This window comes from Neoarius graeffei, chromosome 6 (genome assembly GCF_027579695.1).
Source record: "Neoarius graeffei isolate fNeoGra1 chromosome 6, fNeoGra1.pri, whole genome shotgun sequence".
In the NCBI taxonomy this organism is placed as follows: Eukaryota; Metazoa; Chordata; class Actinopteri; order Siluriformes; family Ariidae; genus Neoarius; species Neoarius graeffei.
Genome location: NC_083574.1, coordinates 61,525,644 through 61,545,805, shown reverse-complemented (window position 1 = coordinate 61,545,805; position 20,162 = coordinate 61,525,644). Strand labels below are relative to the sequence as shown.

The 20,162-nt window shown below is 45.1% G+C and overlaps 1 protein-coding gene across 8 annotated transcripts in view; it reads right to left on the bottom strand.

The window, feature by feature from the left end:
• The window catches only part of mef2aa (myocyte enhancer factor 2aa), a 221,383-nt gene that overhangs the window by 187,522 nt on the left and 13,699 nt on the right, over window positions 1-20,162 (bottom strand). For all 8 annotated transcript variants that reach the window (XM_060923983.1, XM_060923984.1, XM_060923989.1 and 5 more), the window contains exon 2: window positions 18,571-18,693. The gene's annotated coding sequence lies outside the window, so the exon portion shown is untranslated. The remainder of the gene's footprint in view (window positions 1-18,570; window positions 18,694-20,162) is intronic.

The window sequence follows — 20,162 nt, the reverse complement described above, 5'->3', positions numbered from 1 at the left end:
TGGACACATTGGGTGGAGTTAGCGAAAGTGGGTGGACGTCACGTGATGTCGTTAGGCGGCGCAAACAGTGACATCAGTGATCTTTTAAGCGGTAGTCTCACGACCCGGATAGTAAACAATAAACATGGAGGACATGGAGTCGTTAGTGTTGCTGCTCTTGGTGCTGTGGCTTGTTGTCACCGACAACGCCAACAGATACTGGCAAGAGCGTATAGATGAGGCGAGGCGCATAAGGCTTCAGAAATTCTCGTAATTCGTAATTATTCTTCTTCCGGGTTTGCGGTGTTTACAGATCCCAGCGTGCTCGCGGGGCGTGTGTGGGCATGTGAGGACACTCCTCCTCACCAATCAGTGCACAGGGGAGTGTCTCCTCACGCCCCCAGCCTCACTCGGCTCGGTTTGGCTCGCTTCAGCCCCACTCCAAAACCGTGCGAGTTTTGGGGGCTGAGCAGGGCTGAAGCGAGCTGAGTCGTGCTGTTCTTAGATAGTCGAAATGCGAGCCGTGTCGGGCTGAAGCGAGCTGAAAAAGGGTAGTGGAAAAGGGCCATAAGTGCCCAATTCCTTCGATTGCTCGCAGTCTGATACAAGCGAGAGCGGGGGGATACGCAAGTGAGCAGTAGCTCACAGTTGATCTTGTTACCAACTGGTCATCATGAAAATGAGACGGTTGTTTTCATGGAATTGAGGTATGATCTATCACTGAAATTATTATTCTAATTATTATCATCCATCCCCGCTTATCCTGTACAGGGTCGCGGGCAAGCTGGAGCCTATCCCAGCTGACTACGGGCGAAAGGCGGGGTACACCCTGGACAAGTCGCCAGGTCATCACAGGGCTGACACATAGACACAGACAACCATTCACACTCACATTCACACCTACGGGCAATTTAGAGTCACCAGTTAACCTAACCTGCATGTCTTTGGACTGTGGGGGAAACCGGAGCACCCGGAGGAAACCCACGTGGACACGGGGAGAACATGCAAACTCTGCACAGAAAGGCCCTCGCCGGCCACGGGGCTCGAACCCAGAACCTTCTTGCTGTGAGGTGACAGCGCTAACCACTACACCACCATATTATTATTTTTTTTTTATTTATTAAATAGGAGAAAAAAAAAAAAAAAAAAGGTACAGAAGTGCCAGATCCCAAATGCAGACACTTTGCAGGCAAACTCAGACATGCTGGATCCTGTTCAGGCATGATCCAACACAAATTAAATACTGCTTGTTGACGTGCCAGTAACCAATTTTCGGCTAGTGTTTGGATACATTTCCACATGTGCGCTGCGCTGTATTTTCCAGCACAACCCGATCCATATGGAACGTGTGTAAACACACCATAAGTCGTGGTTCTTTGCGTTCGGGGAGTTGTATTGCTGTGTTAGCGTTTTATTTATTACTGGCTGAAAATGGAAATAATTCTCAGTGTTCTTGATTGCGTCAACTTGTAGACTTTCAATTCGATTTCATTCCTACGCATAAACAAACAAACAAACAAAAACCTTTTCTGCAAAAACATGAATTAAAAAAAAATGTCAATGAAACCAACAACTCCAGCACTTTTTCGCAGTATGTCCCCAAGAAGAGTCAATAACTTTTCTTTCAATGCTTAAATCGATTGCCGAAGTGCTGCGCCTCTTGCTTCGACAACCTGCCGCTGGTTAAAAGTGCACTCACCTCGATCGCTGCTGGATCCCTCATATGTTCCCTAATAGCCTGGAGCTGCACTTTGTAACACGCCTGCTCTTTTCCATCCTCCCAACTTTGTTAGTTCACAATTGCTCAGGTAGTTGGATTAGTGGAAGGCGTTCGGCTTAGGGACAAGCAAGAACAGTAAGACAGATAAAGCCCTCGTGAGAGCAAGTCACTCTGGAAAGAGTAGAGCCGGAGTACAGCTGAGATGAAGGGAAAGGGAAAAAAAAAAAAAGGCAGAGAGAAATGGAGATTATGACAAAGACCCTGTACAGTTGCTAAAAGAGGCATAGGATAGCGTGAGATAATTCCTGGGAAGCTTGATAACTAGGAACGTTTAGTGTCCGGAAATCTAGGTTATCTCGGACTAATGGATATTATTTATATTAAAAATAGGTTTCGCACTATTTTTTTCCTCACAGTTCCACGCTGGCCTATTTTTAGGGAAATGGGAAGCCTTTCATCGTGTCATAAAACACATCCATCAAGTGCGTTTCTCATTTTCAGAGTCGGCTGCACACTGCGATTGTGTAATTGCACTTTTATCCTACAGGGAAATGGTATCGTGTTTTCCTTGGCTCGGAAGCCCCAGTGCCTGTTGAGACCGTAGGGAGACTGATGTCATGCCAGTGAAGCTGATACCTTCTTGTCCCGGCTTTCATTTCTTGTCCTTACATGGCAGAGGTCGACTGTTCCGCATCGGGCTGGGAACCTTCTCGTCCGTCTGCCTGTATCTCCCGACACGTGGAGTGACGGATGGCCGCTGCTGACCCTTTCGAGTGCTCTGGTTACAGTGGACAGGAACCGAATAGGACTTTGTATGACAGGAAACTAACTCCTCCGTCTCTCGGGACAGAATTCATAAAGAACTTCATACCATGATGCAAAGATGATGAAACGAGGAGCAAAAATCGAGACGTATTTCTGGGTTTGGTTGGACCAGTCAGTCATAAAAGAAAAATCAGTGCAGCATTCAAATGAACATGGAACCGCAGAACAGAGATGTTCTTATCGGTCACTGAAGATAAAAAAAAAAAAAAACACCATCCTGTCCAATAATACAGATTTACAAGAGCATAGGACTAGCACAGGAGGGCCATGACAAATCACTCAATTCATATATTACAGGAATTACATCATTAAAGGGATTAGGCTTTAAAATATTTAAAACACCCAGGTAGTCAAAAGTGACATGCTATCTATGCAAGTGCTGGATCAGCAAGCCTATGAGTCAACTCACTGTCTTTCTGGCTTAAGGGAAGACAGCGAAACTGGTTTTTAGCTTTGGGTCTTCCAGGTACGAGTCATGCCCACCGTCCCTTTAAAGCTAGACTCATCTCATTATCTCTAGCCGCTTTATCCTGTTCTACAGGGTCGCAGGCAAGCTGGAGCCTATCCCAGCTGACTACGGGCGAAAGGCGGGGTACACCCTGGATAAGTCGCCAGGTCATCACAGGGCTGACACATAGAGACAGACAACCATTCACATTCACACCTACGGCCAATTTAGAGTCACCAGTTAACCTAACCTGCATGTCTTTGGACTGTGGGGGAAACCGGAGCACCCGGAGGAAACCCACGCGGACACGGGGAGAACATGCAAACTCCGCACAGAAAGGCCCTCGCCGGCCACGGGGCTCGAAACCCGGACCTTCTTGCTCTGAGGCGACAGCGCTAACCACTACACCACCGTGCCGCCCAAAGCTAGACTCCCTTTCAGATTTTTCAAGTATGGGTCATAAAAAGAATTTTCCCCGACACCCAGGTATTTTCGTTTAGTGGACCGAAAGCTACTGAATTCAAATCACAGACTTCCAAATTTTATTCGCTTTTTAAAACCGAACAATTAATGAATTTACGGCCACGTGGCCCTAAATTCGCCGCTATTTTTTCCTGCTTCGCCATGACGCGATACAAGATACTCCGTCATGCATCGCGTGGTGGGCTTTCCCTGTTCGCGCAAGGCATTGTGGGAGACAAATTTGAAACAGGAAAGGAAAACGGAGGGTGCGAATGAAATGTGAAAGACCGATTACAGTAACGGAAAGCGAGAAGAAAAGGCGTTATGTTGCGAAGGAAAGGAAGCGCAGGGCCAAACTAATAAATATCGGCGGTTGGCGAGAACCTCGGTCTGATCAGGTGTTCGTTTAGCGACAGAATGATCAGAACGGTCAGTGCACGGTCAAGGTAAACCTGTGGATGCCAGCTGGCGTGAAACCCAAAAGAACAAGAAGGTGAACCTGCGCATGCGCACACGGACTTCCTCTGTCTGCCTGACTGCGCGACGCGAATGATTTCATGCGCGTTATTTGCTTGAGTCCGCTCAAATTAAATAACTTCCCAGCCGCAGAACGGCCTGATGTTTCACGGTGACCAAATTCCACCGGTTTTATGAAATCGGACGGCCGTCTCGCTTTAATATTTTCCCTGCGCGCCAGCGTTTTAATGACGTTTCCTCAGTGTTGGCAGATTTAAATCGAAGCAGAACGTGAGTGAGGATATTTAGCAGACGAGCAAAGGCAGCTCAGAAAGACGAAGATATCCTGGATATTCAGCCTTGTGTATTCCCTCAGCTCAGCAGGTCATGTCCATCACACCCTACGTTACTTCAGTCTGGTTTGTGCTTCATCAAAACTGCTTCTGAGAGCCATCTGAAGTGAACTTCGGAAAGCCTTGAGCATTCCCAGTGGAGGATGACGTTATCTATCCTTCGAACAATGATGCTACTGGTAAACAGCGAAGAGTGCTGTGTCAAAGTATGTTTTATTGTTGCTTGCTTAAAAAAAAAAAAAAAGAAGTTTTATCTGAGATGAGAAAGTTGCCATTTATGCTGCAACCTCATCCAAAGAAAATAAAGAAAGAAAGAAAAAAAACTACACCGGCATTGTTTAATGGGATGCATTTAATCCGAAAGCATCATTCTAGTATTTTAAATTAGATCCTGAGCTCAATTACGGGGAAACACTTGTACTATGACTCTTCTCCAACCTACACTTGCCGGCCACTTTATCACGAACACCCGTCCACCTGCTGTTTTATGCGGTTATCTAATCAGCCAGTCCCTTGACAGCAGCCTAATGCATAAAATCATGCGGATACAAATCAAGAGCTTCAGTTATTCATGTTCACAATGTTCAAACATCAGAACGGGGAAAACTGTAATCTCAGTGTGACTTTCACTGTGGCATGGGGGTTGGTTTGAGCCAGACGGACTGGTTTGAGTGTTTCAGAAACGACTGATCTCCTGGGGTTTTCACACACAACAGTCTCTCGAGTTTACACAGAATGGTGCGAAAAACAAAAAAAACACAGAGCGAGTGACGGTTCTGTGGGTGGAAACAAACGTCTTGTTGATACGAGAGGTCAGAGGAAAACGGCCAGATTGGTTCGAGCTGCCAGGGAGGATATAGCAACTCGTAGCAACTCTTTACAACCGTGGTGAGCAGAAAAGCATCTCAGCATGCAACAGCAGAAGACCGCACTGGGTTCCAGTCCCACCAGCCAAGAACTTGATCTTAGAATCAAGAACAAGTTCCTGTTAAAGTGGCCGGCGAGTGGAAAGAATGATTTAAACCTGAACCTGATTTAAAAACGCAGTTAGTTGTTAGATTACAAGTTAATCTACGTCTACAATAAGAAACCAATCCATTGCGTAAAATCAATAGTGAAACCTGGCTCCAAAACCACCAACCTGTAAGGCAATTTTAATAACTGACTCGCACGGTTTCATTTTCACGTTCGTCAGTTCAAAACTATGTAGAATACATGAATAAAAAAAAAATAAAAAAAAAAAAAAGAGTTTTCACTTGTAACAAGTGAAACATCTCGCCTAGTAATTGTGGATGAATGAATTCATATAACTCAACGTGTCTGAGGAGAGCGTGTCCAACCCCGAGCGCATTCGCACATCTCTATCCCTACGTTCACACCAAACCCGGGGAGTGTAAAAATTTGGCTCTCGAAGTCCACGGACGTTCTGTGATGTCGATGAAATCGGCGGTTCGTTCGTTTGGAATGTTTCGTCTTGCGAGCTTTATTTAAAAGGGGCCACAAAGCAAACATGTCAACGAACCTTGTGAAATCTTTTGAACGTAAAGGTCAGAAATTGATTGATGAAGAAAAATAATGAACAATTATGATTACACGTTTGGTAAAATAAAAAAAAACTAAAAACTCATAATATCCATCCATTATCCGTAGCCGCTTATCCAGGGTGCAGGGTCGCGGGCGAGCTGGAGCCTATCCCAGCTGACTACGGGTGAAAGGCGGGGTACACCCTGGACAAGTCGCCAGGTCATCGCAGGGCTGACACAGACACAGACAACCATTCACACTCACATTCACACCTACGCTCAATTTAGGCCAAGTTTATATTAGACCGTATCTGTCTCGTTTTCTTCGCGGATGCACTGTCCGTTTACATTAAAACGCCTGGAAACGCCGGGAAACGGGAATCCGCCAGGGTCCATGTATTCAATCCAGATCGTGTCTGGTCCGGTGCTGTGTAAACATTGAGGATACGCGGATACGCTGTGCTGAGCTCTAGCTGGCGTCGTCATTGGACAACGTCACTGTGACATCCACCTTCCTGATTCGCTGGCGTTGGTCATGTGACGCGACTGCTGAAAAACGGCGCGGACTTCCGCCTTGTATCACCTTTCATTAAAGAGTATAAAAGTATGAAAATACTGCAAATACTGATGCAAATACTGCCCATTGTGTAGTTATGATTGTCTTTAGGCTTGCCATCCTTCCACTTGCAAGTGGTAAGTGATATGCGCTGGGATCACACACACAGCGGCTCAGTCCCGAATCACTGCTCGTGCGCTTCACTCGCGCGCTCTGTGAGCTGCGCAGGGCCGGAGTGCGCACCCTCCAGAGGGCACTCGCTGTTCAGGGCGGAGTGATTTGGAGCGCAGGATGCCTGCGGAGCCGAGCGTATCCATGTATTGGCGTTGCTGTGTGCACGCAAATCGTGTATTGGCGTTGCTGTGTGCACGCTAATCGTTTTAAAAACGTTAATCTGATGATCCGCTGAAACGGTCTAATGTAAACCCCACCTTAGAGTCACCAGTTAACCTAACCTGCATGTCTTTGGACTGCGGGGGAAACCGGAGCACCCGGAGGAAACCCACGCGGACACGGGGAGAACATGCAAACTCCGCACAGAAAGGCCCTCGCCGGCCACGGGGCTCGAACCCGGACCTTCTTGCTGTGAGGCAACAGTGCTAACCACTACACCACTGTGCCGCCCTAAACTACCCATATAAACTAGCTCATTGTGTTGATGCCAAGTGTTAAGTCAAAAGTCGACATGCAGTTTAGTCTTTTTTTTTTTTTAAATCTCCCTGCACGCAAACAGGGACACGTGATGAATAATGGGGAAACCCACCACAGCAGTTATTAATTTCTCCTCCATTGTACTCGGGAAAGGTTTGAATAGAACCAAACTGTACACGACTGTGTTCTTTGGTATTCTTTAAAGCGGAGCACTTCGAAATTCCGATTGCTTGCCGCTGAACCACGTCATAGCTCCTGACCATAAAGTTGCCTGGACTTTTGCCGCGCCGTGCTGAGTTGGGCTGAGTCGAGCTGAGCGGGGCTGTTGGAGTTGCATTTCGACTACAACCGCGCTGAACCGTGCTGGCTGGAAGTGGGTGGACACGTTGGGTGGAGTTAGCGAAAGTGGGTGGACGTCACGTGATATCGTTAGGCGGCGCAAACAGTGACATCAGTGAGCTTTTAAGCGGTAGTCTCACGACCCGGATAGTAAACAATAAACATGGAGGACATGGAGTCGTTAGTGTTGCTGGTCTTGGTGCTGTGGCTTGTTGTCACCGACAACGCCAACAGATACTGGCAAGAGCGTATAGATGAGGCGAGGCGCATAAGGCTTCAGAAATTCTCGTAATTCTTCTTCTTCCGGGTTTACGGTGTTTACAGATCCCAGCATGCTCACGGGGCGTGTGTGGGCGTGTGAGGACACTCCTCCTCACCAATCAGTGCACAGGGGAGTGTCTGCTCACGCCCCTAGCCCCACTCGGCTCGGTTTGGCTCGCTTCAGCCCCACTCCAAAACCGTGCGAGTTTTGGGTGCTGAGTAAGGCTGAAGCGAGCTGAGTCGTGCTGCTCTGAGGTAGTCGAAACGCGAGCCGTGTCGGGCTGAAGTGAGCTGAAAAAGGGTAGTGGAAAAGGGCCATAAGATTTTATTCTGAACCCCCTCCCACCGCTCAAGACCAACGATCGTGCCACCAAGAGACGCTGACTCAAACAGAAAACGACTGACTTCCGGTTGTTTTGACGCTCTCAGAAATATAAGAGTTTCGGTCGGCCATTTTCTGGCCCGTCCAAAGTGTCTTTCCACAGGTGGCGAAAGCCTGTTTTGAAGACAGCATCAACTGAGCGAACCCTCTTTGACCTGAACGTGAAACTTTCTGGTCGATAAACATAGACCAGTCTTCTTTTCCTTGGAGACCCCTCACTTCCTACAGTACCAGAGGTGCCAAACTATGGCCTGGATAAACGATCATTTAAAAGAAGAAACAGCTTAGGACTAACCAGTTTTAGAATTCCTATTGAACTAAACTCAAGTAGAACATGACGTTAAACAAAAGAGGCACACCCAGGAACTGTGAATGTCTGGGTCTTTGTTAATGAAGTGCCAAGCATGTTTTCAGCTCTGGGTGACGTCAGCCTGCTATTGAGGAATGCCTAAGAGCTCGGTGACGTGGTCAGAGTGAGAAGAACTAGTATGTAATAAAATTCTCGCTCCTCGCTACAAGCCCTCACAGAGCGAAGGTAAGGAGGTTTCGTTTCGTTGTGTACGTTGGTCTGAGAAGCTCAACTGCTCGTTTCAAGCAAGTGGCAATAAAATCGTGCAGCAGGCTTTGGGAATAAGTCGCTCGTGAAATGCACACTTGAGAAAACGCAATCTAGCTCGGATATTCTGAAGATATAACATGACATGCAGTGCGAAACACAGCTGCGGTTTGAAGCTACTGTAGCTCACAGAGCAGGGGGAATGAGACATGGGGTGCAGAACACAGGTGCAGGCTGCATCGTGCACAGCCATCAGCCCCGGGTGTGTGTGTGTGTGTGTGTGTGTGTGTGTCGGAAACCCTCCTGGGAGCACCTCAGAAGCCCCCCATTTCCTGTCATGCAGCTATTGTGATTGACTGTATGATATGACCCCAGAGCAGCTGAACTCTTTTCAGTTTGTAAAAATGCTCAAGAATATACCGGAGAACTATTTAGTGACTTCGACGTCAACTTAATCCAAGCGCGTTTGATAGCCTTGATGTTTCCGTGCGAGTGAAAGGAGAACTGAAGACAAATTTTTTGATCATCAAAATTCTCTCATTTTATTAAATATCGGAATGCATTTTGATCGCTATTGTGTCACTGCTATAGCAAGTGATGAGTGTTTGAAATAGGCAGATTCTACCGTAACTGGATCCATTAACCACTTGCCCACAAAATAAGACATTTTTCTTGTCCTTTTTTCAGTGAGGTAATATTTTCAAGATTGAAAATATGGTATTTAGTCTTCTAAAACTACACCGAGTATATCAATAAAAGATTTTTAAAGAATAAAGTTCTATTTCTTTGACATATCTGACAGACATAACTCCCATTTTAAAAATCACTTTCATTATCCCTGTTGCTATCGTCAGTGGATTTCTGTCAGATGACCTCAGCCGTTATGGATCTTTGGTAGTTATCGTGTGGAAGCAGGCTTGATCATTTTTGGGTGTCAACAGATAGAGTTGAAATAGATAAACAGCGAAAAAACTATTTCGTTCACGAGAGAAGCCCACAGTTATTTTTAAAAAATGCTATCGTCAGTCTGTCAGTCTAACACACCTGACGATAGCAAAACTCAAGCCCTCACCACGCACATGTTGACTAACGCAAAGAGGAAATTCTACTGCGCGTGATTTTTGTGACGGCAGACATTTACTTCCGGGCAAGACTTGGAGTTCTGACAGCTAGATTTCATCAAATATAAATCAAGGTAAGATTTTCAGTCAGCTATCCTGACGATAGAAAATTTTGACGATAGAAACATATTTGTGCATTCATATTTACATTTTTCTGGAGGAAAACTATCGCAAGTTGAGATAAATCAGAGCCGCTTGCGACCCTTTCAGCCGACGGGCCGTTTCAATGTGTTATTTCCCCGCGAAAGTGACACAGTCGTGTCTGTCGTCACTGTTCTGACAATTATTGTTGATATTTCAATTTTGAAAATAAATTTTGTCTTTTTTATTTCAATATTTTATTTTATTATTTGGTTCTAGTGATGAGGTATTTAACCTCCTAAGGCCCAAGCTGTTTTTTTACATGCATTTTTTATTTCTCTTTGCTATTTGGGCTTATTAGAACCTGATTAGAATAAAAACTAAGCATCATCTTTTGATAAGATGTACTTTTAGAGAAAAAGTATGTCCACGTATGTGGATTCTTGTTCCAAATTTCTAAAAAGTGCTGTCCACGCATGTGACCGCTAAGCCCTAGGAGGTTAATATTATTACTAAATTTGTCAGATTAATAATGTAAGAAACAGTTTTGTTGCTATTGTCATCTAGAGTGTCTGTCAGAATATGATGGTAGACGTTAGTTTGTCGGTCAGATTTTGATGATAGAAACCGATGTGTTTCTATTGTCGTTTAGCATGACTGTCATGTCAGGCTTTTATTAATTCGTTACCAGGGCTACTGTCCTAAAATTTACTGTGAATGTCCAAGATCCCAAATGCTACTAGAAAAACTTAATAGAATGATCAAAATAATCAATTCAGCAATTTAAAGAAGGGGTGTTCACACGGCAACTTTTACTCCGGTGTAGCACCGGGGCTGCCCCGGTAGAGCGTTCACACGGTACTAAGTTATACCGGTGTAGCCCCTGAAAGCTGCTTAAACCGGTGCAAATCTAACCCTGCTCGGGAGGTGGTTTAAGAAATTTACTCCGGAGTAAATGCTAGTTTGCGGGGCAGCACCGATATAAAATGGGCCGTCTGAACGCTACAGGGGTAGACTCGCTACGCATGAGGAGAGTTGATTACATACGGGCATTGCATAATATGCATCCTGGTATTTTGCGCTTCCAAAATGGCGAATATCAACAACAACAGAACTGCGTGTCTTCCAGTGTTGCCAGATTTGGCGGTTTTAAGTGCATTTTGACGGATTTGAACATATTTTGGGATGGAAAACGTCAGCAATATCTGGCAACACTGGTGTCTTCATCCACGTTGTTTTCCCGGCGCTTGGTGATGCCATGACAACCGGGAAAAAGAAGTACAGTTTCACGCATGCGCATATTTCATTTCCGCATTATTACTATCGGAAATGATAGTAATGATAGGAAATGATAGTAATAAAAGGAAATATCAAAACTTTATTACTATCAAAGGAAATGATAGTAATAGTTTTTGCTACTATAACACGGTCGCAGAAACTGCCGTGTGACCGCAAGTGGGGCTGCACCGGTGCTAACACGCTTCTCTCTAGTAAGCAGGGTTGTGACGTGTGAACGCTGCGCAAAATTTACACCGGTGTAAGATATATCGCAACAAAATACATCGGTGCAGCATCGATGCAAATATGTGCCGTGTGAACACCCTAAGAGATGGGACTTAACTGGCCTCTGTTATGGTAGAATCTGCCAATATGCTCTGTAATATATCAGTCCGTATGTCAAAGCGATGGCCGTAAACGCGATTCGTTGAGACCTGTGCGAGACATCGTAGGACGGAAGTAAAACGTACAGCGGAAATCAAAGCTACCGACATCTGCCGACGTTGTCAAAAGACGCGCGCGCGCGCCCTCTTTCTTTCAAATGCTGACGTAATCAAGCCGGAAGCTTTGTTTGCTTTGATAGCAATCAGGAAAGTTTGAAAAAAGTCGGCAGTAATCGTCATTTAAACTCGTTTTTGTGCAATATTTCGTTTGGAAAACAGTTTGCAAAGTTTGCGGCACTGACACCTGGCTGAAGTCTCGGCGCGGATAAGCGACGCCTGCCGTGGACCAAACGAACTACATTCAACGTGGCTAAAAACCAAATAGGCCAATAAGTATGATATTTAATTGCAATTAGTTGCCAATACGAGTCACGATATAAGGTTACTAAACCCGAAAACATAAGAATAACACGTTAATTAAGAAATAAAGCAAGTTTAAAAATGGCTTCAGTTCCCCTTTAATTAATGAAACTAACATTTAACATCTTAGTTTAACTAGCACTGTTGCCTCACAGCAAGAAGGTCCGGGTTCGAGCCCCGTGGCCGGCGAGGGCCTTTCTATGCGGAGTTTGCATGTTCTCCCCGTGTCTGCGTGGGTTTCCTCCGGGTGCTCCGGTTTCCCCCACAGTCCAAAGACATGCAGGTTAGGTTAACTGGTGACTCTAAATTGACCGTAGGTGTGAATGGTTGTCTGTGTCTATGTGTCAGCCCTGTGATGACCTGGCGACTTGTCCAGGGTGTACCCCGCCTTTCGCCCGTAGTCAGCTGGGATAGGCTCCAGCTTGCCTGCGACCCTGTAGAAGGATAAAGTGGCTAGAGATAATGAGATGAGACACTCTCAATGAGCATCTGAGCCAGAATCTGTCAAATGAAAAAAAAATAAATTAATTAATACATGTACTCTTTGGGCAGTGGCGTAATATTCGGTAAAAATACTCAGAGGAAAAAGAAAACTCAGAAGTAGTTGCTTGCTAAAAGTAGCTTCAGTCAAACTTTGCATTGTTCAGATATATTGTAAACAATTGCATTCCTTCGCGACACGTTTTATTTTATATTTACTCCCCATTCCTGCAAAGCCTGCAGTAATAAAGGGACATAGACAGGCTTCTAAAGATAGTGGGCTGAGTGCTGATCCCCTGAGACTCGCTATGAAAACAGCCTGAGAAGATATGAAGCAAAGAAAGATGGGCACTGCCTCTCAGCTATGGCCGCTACAGCCATGTCATGAATCCAAAGAGTTTTCTTACTCAAAAATCAAACCTGGTCTCAATCAGGAATGCCAATCACAGGTTTGTTTGGGGTTGGGTTTTTTTTTTTCCTTTAAATAAATAAAATTTAAAAAAAAGGCAGACCTCAGCCACAAGCTGTGTTAACACACAACCATTGTATCTACTAACATTAACATTAATGCTTATGTTAACAAAAATTCAGCTAAAAAGTGCTTACAGCAATAGAGGCAGCATCAGTTACACACATCAGGCCAAAGGCAAGTGCGGGGAAAAATGATGTAATCTGTACTGAGTCACCCGGTGGTGAACGAGGCCAATTAGCTCCTCCGTGGTTTTGTTTTATTTTGGCGGGGCAGTCAGCAAAGCCCTCTCTCTCAACCCGGAGCGAGCAGCGGCAGCGGCAGCGGCAGCGTGACGAGGCAGAGAGGAGGATCAGTGTGGGGTGCAAAGAGGATTAGCTGCAGATTTGGACCACTGCTCTGGCTCGGAGGTTAAACACACCTCTTATGCACATTCTTTGATGTCCTACTAACGAAGCAGACATACCGTTCGTGAACTGTGGGGCGAGGACAAGACTTGCGCTGATATTATATTTTCGTATACTGATGACCGCTTGATTTACTGTTTACACTATAATTGGCATTTGTTTTTCAAAATGCAGGAACTGCAGGTTCTCAGTGGCTGTAGAGTCTATCCTAGAGGCACTGGGAGCAAGATGGGAAAACACACACGCACGCACGGGCAATCCAATTCCGTGTCGCAAATCCACCTACACGCATGTTTTTCCAAAGTGGGAGGAAACCAGAGAACCCAGAGGAAATCCATACGGACACAGGAAGAACACGCACAAACTCAAAACGGACATCCTGAACCCAGGATTGAACTGGGGACCCTGGAGCTGTTCGATGGCAATGTTCCCCCTCTCTGCTCCACGCGATCACCCTAAACTGCTAAAAAAAATGTTGCGGGGAAAAAAAAAAAAAAAACTTTTTCATAGGAATGTCGAAATATTTCAACTTGTAAAAATTTACAGAACTAATTTACAACTAATGTAAATATAATTCACGTTTCATACACAGTTGTGGTCAGAAGTTTACAGACAGTGACATGGATGTCGTCTTGGATCTGAACGTCATGGCAATATTTGGCCTTTCAGTAATTTCTTTGAACTGTTCTTTTTCTGTGGCAGAATGTACAGCAGACATCTTTAATCAAAAAAAAAAACAACTAGAATTTGGTGCACAAGTTTTAATTTTCTTTGGGTTTTCTGAAATCAATACAGAGTCAAAAATGTACATACACTCACTTAGATTATTCATTCACAGGTGCTGAAACTTCCAAAATGTCTCTTATCTTGCCACGGCCGAGGTCTCTTAACTTCCTGTTAGGTGATCATGATTGACTACAGCTAGAAGCTTCTCTGTGCCTTCATAAAAAGGGTTTGTTGACAGCACTCATTGGACTGACCAACACACAATACAATGGGAAAGTCCAAGGAGCTCGGTGCAGATCCGAGAATGAGGATCGCAGATGTACACAACTACGGAATGTCTCTTGGAGCCATTTCTAAACAACTGCAAATTCCAAGATCAGTTCAAACAATTGTATCCAAGTTATTGTGAGGTGTAGTCACTTTGCCAAGCCACTTTGCTTCAAGAAAACCCAAACTGTCACCTTCAGCTGAAAGGAAATTGGTTTGGATGGTCAGGAACAACCCAGGAACCACCATGGCACAGCCCTGCCATGAACTGGAAGCTGATGGATCACTGTCTACAGTTCAGATCACTATGGACTAAGAGGCTGCTATCCAAGAAATAACCCCCTGCTCCAAAATTGACACCTTCAAGCTTAACTAAAGTTTGAAGCTGACCACACGGACAAACAAAAAAGCCTTCTGGAGGAAAGCTGTATGGTCAGATGAGACAAAGATTGAGTTGTTTGGCCACAATGACCACCATGTACAGAGGGACACTGTACCAGCTGGTGGTGGTGGTAGGATCATCATGCTCTGGGGTTGTTTTGCTGCCAGTGGAACTGGTTCATTGCACAAAGTGGATGGAATAATGAAGGAGGAGGACGACCTCAAAATTCTTCAGCATAAACCATCAGAAACTTGAACACGACTTGGGAGTTACAACAGGACAATGAACCCAAACACGCATCAGAGCTGGTTGTGGAGGATAAAGCAGGCTAACATGAAGCTTAAAACAAGTCCTGACTTCAACCCTATGGAAAATATATGGACTGTGCTTATAAGTCGAGTCCATGCCAAGAAAAAAAAACATTTTTTAATTGAACTCAACTAATTCTACCATGAAGAGTTGTGAAATATCCAACCAGAATTCTGCCAGAAGCTTGTTCACGGTAAACAAAAAATATTTGGTCAAGGTGAATCTTGCGAAGAGGCATTTCACCCAAATATTAGAAGTGCTGTATGTATATTTTGACTCTGTACTGATTTCAGAAAACCCAAAGAAAATTAAAACTTGTGCACCAAATTCTAGTTTTTTTTTTTTTTTTTTTATTAAAGATGTCTGCTGTACATTCTGCCACAGAAAAAGAACAGTTCAAACAAATTACTGAAAGCCCAAATATTGCCATGACGTTCAGATCCAAGATGACATTCATGTCACTGTCTGTAAATTTCTGGCCACCAATGTAAATATACAGTAAATCATATCCCTCCATCAAAAATTTTATTTTTTCCCCAAATAACTGAATGGAATTATAAAGTCATCATTTGTACAAAACGTTCAATTTTAAATTATTGCCGCCGAGTGGAACAGTCGGTATTTTGAGGGTGTAAATGTGCCACTCGCTGGCTCTCTACCTACACTTGGTGGCTGCCACAATTAGAACAGACGGGTAACGGAAATATGTTGAAGTGTGTACAATTAAAAAAAAAAAAGTATTTTCTGATAATCGCTGTACATGGTACAGCTTATTAATCAGTTCATACCCAGACACCTAGTGAGGACACTTCCTTCACGCCTGCAGGAAAGAAAGGGTAAAGGGGCAGGAGGGAGAGAGAGAGACAGAGAGAGAGAGAGGGCAGATCGATCCCTAAGCTGCTCTTCTCCGCTCAGCAGTGTGTGTGCTGATTTAGCCGTATGAGATGGCTTACAAGTGCAGGTCAAGAGCAAGGGCAGCTGAAAGGTCAGGGGAGACTCATTCTTTCGGCTAAATGTACCACCCACGCTCTTAAACGTCAGCTGCTCCTGTGGATGGTGTTACATGGGGATTTGCGTTCATTCTTTTGACTGCATGTGACAGAGCCGTGGTGTTTCACAGGTCAAATTAGGTTCGCGTGGAGGTGTAAAAGGCAGTGAGTAAGTCGTGAAAACTTCAGCTTTGCCTGCCAGAAAGGAGTACACAGTATCAGATAGACCAGTTCACATTTACAAACTAAATGAAATGATTTACAAAAATGTGATCTTAAAAAAAAACGCATCCGTCTTTAATATAAAAAGCATAACACCTTTCGTCGAAGTCTTAAAATTTCTTGATTAAATTTTTTTTTTTTTAAAAACACACTGTCTCTCTGGAACTGTGTTTTCTAAAACCCTTCCCTCCTTGAATAAAGTCGAATCCTTTTTCCCAACAAAATGCTCACGTTTCACAAATTCTCTCAGCCTCACGTGCAACGTAGCGTGGTGACACGCTGAGCCGAAGAGCTGATTTATTCGCTCCGCAAAAGCCAGCCCGACTTGGGTTTGTCTGTTAATTAAGCCGCCGTTCTTTACTTGCTCCGACATGCATTTCTAAATTAAGTTCTTAATAAGACAGATGACCATCGACGCGTGACTATCCAGACGGCTTTTCCAGGTATACGAAAATGGAGCGGCAAAAATATATCCAGCTGACGTGGGTCTAGCCGGATAATTTGCCACTCTAAGTCCCCCTCACATGCTCTTGTTTAATTATAACCTCGCGCCGCCCGGATTCCCCGCAAGAAACCGTGCGATCGTTGGATCCGTCTTTAAATATGATTCGACGAATAGTCGCTTTGAAACTTCAGCTGCGTTTCTGAAAGCGTGCCGTATTTATAAAACGCGTGTGGCACCGAGGCCGACGTGGCTTGCTAATCCCGAGGCCAAAGGGTTTGAAAATCGTCATCGGTACATATTAAGGAGCTACCAAATAAAGTTGAAACTGTGCAGCCAAAGACCCTGGTAGTGCTTTTGATTTGGCAAGTCTCAGTAAAGCCTATTTACAGTCTGTAACTAGCCCGGGTTTGTGTGAAAGCACTGAGGAGGGGGAAATATTTATTAATATTGACGAGGAGCTAATATTTTCATACGGGTCTTCGGCAGTGAGCTTTGTATTTACTCAGCATGTTTCTTGTAGCCGGAGGTAACCTTTGAGTATCAGACATGCAGCAAGATGAGGGGCAGCCAGAGGTTTCTTGTTTTGAAGCCACTCCGAGGCCGAACGCTCGGCTGGCCCCCGCAGGGATGCTGCGTTCCACTGGCTTAGCTCGCCGACCCAGAGCCCACAGATAATGAAAAGGAAAGCCTCTGGTGGCTAAACCGCCCAAAATGTTCGTCTAGAACAGTATACATCCATGGTGCTGCCCTTCTCAGCTTCTCATCTCATTATCTCTATCTGCTTTATCCTGTTCTACAGGGTCGCAGGCAAGCTGGAGCCTATCCCAGCTGACTACGGGCGAAAGGCGGGGTACACCCTGGACAAGTCGCCAGGTCATCACAGGGCTGACACATAGACACAGACAACCATTCACACTCACATTCACACCTACGGTCAATTTAGAGTCACCAGTTAACCTAACCTGCATGCCTTTGGACTGTGGGGGAAACCGGAGCACCCGGAGGAAACCCACGCGGACACGGGGAGAACATGCAAACTCCGCGCAGAAAGGCCCTCGCCGGCCACGGGGCTCGAACCTGGACATTCTTGCTGTGAGGTGACAGCGCTAACCACTACACCACCGTGCCGTCCCCCTTCTCAGCTTCATTTCAGCAATTTTGTTATTCAATTAAAAAAAAATAATAATAAAATATATTTAAAAAAAAAAAAAAACTCAGTGAGGTGTCTCGGTGTTGCAAAACGATGGCTAAACCATTATCTGCTGGGTTCAAGATTCTGCATCCTGCCGCCAGGTCTCACGGGAGAATGCTGGAATCTCCAGCTTGACGGTGATGCTCCAGTAAACAATGAATCACGTTGGCCATGAGCATGCGCAAGATCGAGAGAGACCAAGTGCAAGTATGTGCGTGTGTGTGTGAGAGAGAGAGAGAGAGAGAGATGTTAAAAAAAAAAAAAGAACCTAGTGAGTGTTTAATGGACGCGAGCCAAAAGTAGAGCACATTCCTTACAGCTGATCTGGGAACTATTTGGAGCGCGTTTGTCAAAGTGCTTTCACACTTTACAATGAGAAAAAGGGTCGGCTCGGTTTTCCACAAGGGGTGCATGAGCGAGCGAGCGACGACGATGACTGCTTGAGACGACGACTTGAACGTTTTCGCTTGGGTCGGGTGCGCGCTTTTGTCTACAAGGATGCTGTCGAATGCAGCGTCGTGCTGAAGACGTTGTCTTAGACACTTTGGAGGAAATGAGTGTTGCGCTCGCTGTGCGACTGACGCAAAGTGCGGTATTCTTGCGAAGCCGAAACGCGGGCCAACTGGATGCGGCGACGCGTTCGGGATCGTTACTGTACTGAAACACAGGCAGAGGATTCACTCTGCGCACTGGAGCTCCTCTGCCTAATTCACAGCTGTGCTATCAATCACGTTATATTATTTTGTGTATCCGAAGCACACAGGGAGTAGCAGTGGAATTCGAAGCAGTACCAAAAAAAAAGTTTCTTATTGGGTTGTCTCGAAATAGCCACGACAGAGAAAGCAAGAAAACCAAATTTAAGAAATAAAATAAATAAACAGGACTCACGCAATGATCAAGGCGCGGATCAACTTCGTTCAGGCCCCAAAGTCCACCTCGAATCTTGCACTCTTCCTTCCTGCACAGCACTTCGCTTCCTGCTGGTTCCTCCTCCTTGGGAAAGAAAATTTCCTGGGGAGAAAAAAAAAAAGGTGGGGGGGAGGGTTTGGGAGCGGGGCGGAAGGGGGGGGGGACAGGAAAGTGTTGCACTCAGTGATTCAGAAGCGACGGTGTAAACGCCAGCCTTCTCCTTCTGACAGCCAGCGTTAATTGCAGATCAGACTCGCCCACACACTCCAGCCTCTGCCTCTCTCTCTCTCTCTCTTTCTTTCTTTCTCTCACCCTTCCTCTATCCTGGAAGAAGCTGAGAGCAGACTGTTAGATGGAGGAGTGCTGTGAAGAGCATGGCAGGAGATGTTCAAATATCCCCCACACACACAAAACCTGCACTACTTTATTCTACGCATATCTGACAACCAAGCAACGCGCATGTACTGTAATGTTACCAGCATTCTGTACGCAAACCCAGAAACATTTCTATTAAAAACCTGCGTCTTCAGTCTCTACACAGTGTTCTCACAACTGAGAAAAAAAAATAAAAAAATCACATTCCTCCACCTTCTCTAGCAGGGATTTTGTTGATCGCGAAGTGTTCACTGATGTCGAGGTAAATATATAATTCCTGCAAGCTTGCGACGATTTCGTCTTTTACAAAAATAAATCTTACTCGCGAAGAATACGGATGGCGGAGGAAGCCGGTTGGCGCTGCTTTCCCGCCGCGCTGAAACAGGAAAAGCGTTCGCTCTTCTTCACAGGACAATATGGGAATTATTAATCGGTCCCTTTTCACAGGCACCACACGCGTGCCTCGGTTCAGAACGCATACTGTGTATGTCTTGTGCTCGAGAGCATTCTTTACTGCTTATTTACATCTCGTGTGGCTTGGGACCGGTCCAATCCGTCCAGAGCAGGGCTAATTTGGAGTGAGTCGTCTGCTGTTCATTTTCGACTAGTCCTAAAGAGTGCTGCACGATCTGTTAGCATCTGTTCTCTGGAGCTAAAAGAAAACTCTGCGTCTCGCGCCAGACATGGCCGTGACTACTGGCCTGAGCCTCTTATGAAAATAAACAGTCGGTCTGAGAGGTGAACACTCCTCATAAGAATTTCAATTTAGTCGTTTTAAAAAAAAAAAAAAAGTCAGATGTATTACTGAACACATTATTGATAAAGTTAATTCAGTGTAATTTTCTCCTTAAGTTCCTTTACTGTCACAGCAGCAGCTGGCAGCACTTATGTGCAATCCTGCTTCTGAAAATTGAGAAAACGAGACGCACGGTGAGACATGAGGACTGACGGGTAACGAACATGTTTAGGAATAATGACTCGCTGAGTTAAAAAATGAGTGGCTGATTGTTTTATCAAGCACTTTTATCTCTGACAATTTAAAATGTCTCGTTTCGGTTTCTGATTGGCCTGAAATACAAACTTCGTCCAAAAAAAAGTGTGCATGCGTGTGTGTGTGTGTGTGTGTGTGTGTGTGTGTGTGTGTGTGTGTGTATCAAGCATGTTTGAACTAACGGTATGTACAAGGAAACTACCGC